Raw genomic sequence first — 2,949 nt, 5'->3', positions numbered from 1 at the left:
AGAATCAATGTAAACTGTGTTCATTTATTTATAAAATAAATGTATTAGGTAAATAAATGAAGTGTTTCATTATCCTTTTACTTATTTACAAAGCATGGGAATACAGTTCCTACCATACTTATTTATATGCTTGTCTTAAAGGACTAAAAAAAACATACAAAAATTAGAACCTGCGTACAACAACTCTACCTCACATACGTAACTATTACTTGAGTGTCATTACGAGGAATGCCTGCCTTTGGTAAATTATTAGCCTAGGCTCTTTCTGGCTCTTTTTTTAAGCAATCAGTCAAAGTTCTATTGATTCAAAATATCGCGTAGTAGGTAGCTGTTAACAGCGTCGGACTGGCCATACAGTCGAGGTGGCATTTGCCAGCCGGGCCCCAGCCTGCGCGGGCCCCCCAGGGTTGCGGGGCATGCGGCAACGGCCGTTGCCCGCGTGCATGTCTCGGAAACTGCGTCGTACAAAAAAATTGTACAGTCATAATTTGTAGAAAATTGCTTTGCCTACAAATATGTTAATATAACTTTTTGCCTTAAATTAAACATTAAAGAAGTTATAAGCAAAAAAAAATCCATTTGCTTATGTATAACTTCTCTAATTTAATTTAGGACAAAAAGTTATGTAAACACAGGGCCGTCTTTAACCTACTAGGGGCCCTGGGCACTTACGGATCAAGGGGGCCCTTGTTATCTAGAAAAAGGTATTTTGAGACGGACAGACGGGGGCCCACTCCGTCGCGGGGCCCTGAGCACGTGCCTAAAGTGCCCAGTGGGAAAAAGGGCTTTGACCATTTATGTTTCTTTCATGATGCCCTGGCCTTCATTGGTTGGATTTTTGGCAGTCAATCAGTAGATACTCACATAGAATCCTGAACTATAGCTACAATACCGAACGGTGAAGATGTCAGACTGGCCGACTCGGGATCCAAGGAACACTGGTTTGAACCCCGCCGTCGCTGGACTATTGTGGGGAAACCACTCGTCACACAAACATAATTTAGCTAAGCGCAACGATCTCCACGGCATTGATGTTGAGATCAGGTCAACCTGATCTTCTGGCTGTTCCGCAACCACAATTACTTGGCCGACAAGCTGCACGAGCTCAACCCTTGTTGGGGCGACGACAAGCTTTACCAGGTCGCCAGGGACGTGAACATTGCTATGTAGGTACCAGCACATCGTGTATCACGAGCTGATGCCCGCTGTGATCGGTGAGTGGTTGTTGTTTATGGAATATGTTTCTTCCATCAGTAATAATACCGTCCAGTAATAATAATTATGTTAGTGACCTTGAAAGAGTAACTTACTAGGGGCCCTGGGCACTTAAGGATCAAGGGGGGTCTTATCATCTGGAAAAAGGTCTTTTGAGCAGACGGGCCCCTTCCGTCGTGGGGCCCTGGGCACGTGCCCAAAGTGCCCAGTGGGAAAGAGGGGCCTGTGTAAACATTATACAGTGTGAGTCACGATAAAGTGTACATATGAAATTAGGTGAAACCTAATCTACCTACCTCTTAGTTTAAAAGTTATTACGTTTTCTTTACAATAAGTAATTGGAAGAAAAAAAGTAGGTATTTACTTATTATTTTACTTTATTTTAGTATTGTAATAATTTTTTTACAGTTTGTTTATCTCAATTTGTGTATCTCAGTATTTTTCGATAGTATCCCATCCATCACCATGATCTAGTCTCGGGCCTCGGGATTGCGATCAGCCACCCGGGCCCTTCCGGCCCAGTCCGACCCTGGCTGTTAAGGTTAAACTCAGTTCGTAGGTTATTTACTTTACTTACCTCTAAAATTAACTAGACTTTTTTCTTTCTTGCTTCGTGTGTACACAGTAAGTATGGTTTATAATTTAGATTTATTTCGCACAAGTGAATCTTATGATGTTGCACTTTTAGTAAAGCCTTGCCTGAACATCAAGCCTACACTCATGAATTTTTACAAACATTAACCTACCTATGAATAAGTAGGTAAGTACCTACACAATTAATTCACATTAAACACGGACAAAATGTAAAAAAAAAACTGAACGTGTAAAAGATCTATAAAATCTGTGGCTTCACTTTCCCGCCAAAAAGTAAGAAAAAAAGGAAAAAGGTCTCACCTGGGAGCAGTACCTCCATGCTTGGGGACACCCTGGCTTTGATAAAATCACTCGAATTATTAATCAAACTGAAAGGTAGACCGTAAAACGAAATGAGCTGAAATAGCCATGAAATGATCATTGCAGTGGCAGTGGTCACTGCACTGATTCTTATAGGCCTTTCGACCACTTTTCGGTATAAAGTGTTATTTTACTCTGTAGGTAGATAACCTTATAAATAAATAAATAAACCTTAGTTCAGTACTGTTGTAGAAAATTTAATTAAACTAGTATCTACGTTAATCTTTAAGACATAAGAAAGCTATATCTTTTTGAATTATCCAAATCGGACCATTAATTACGAAGATATTAAGTAATAAACATAGGCCGTTTTTGCCGCTAAAAGACAGATTCTGCTCTCTGAATTTGGCCATAACTTCGTCAATTTTTGTCGTAGAATAAAAATTTTTGGACTGTATATTAAGGATTTCTTAGACCTATAAATCTGCATTCACAGCTAAAAATCGAAATGATCCTCATTATAGTCCTTTTTGTATAAATATATTTTTTATTTATTTTGTATGAGAAGCTGTATAATAAGCAACACCTTTGCTAATACTGAGAAAAAAGTTAAAAATACGTTTCAATACACGTAATGTGCAAATAAACCATCATGAATTAAAAAAATATTTAAATATTTATAATAGTAAATAAAACCAAAAATGTGTTCTTAAAATAATATGGGTAAATAAAACTTAAAACTGGCTAAGTTATAACAATACTAAATCATATGAAAATTAATAAATAAAATATAAGTGAGAAGCTATAAACAGAACACTGTAAAATGAATCGTAGCTTCAA

Source organism: Ostrinia nubilalis, chromosome 22, assembly GCF_963855985.1.
Source record: "Ostrinia nubilalis chromosome 22, ilOstNubi1.1, whole genome shotgun sequence".
Classification (NCBI taxonomy): domain Eukaryota; kingdom Metazoa; phylum Arthropoda; class Insecta; order Lepidoptera; family Crambidae; genus Ostrinia; species Ostrinia nubilalis.
This window is presented reverse-complemented; position numbering follows the sequence as displayed.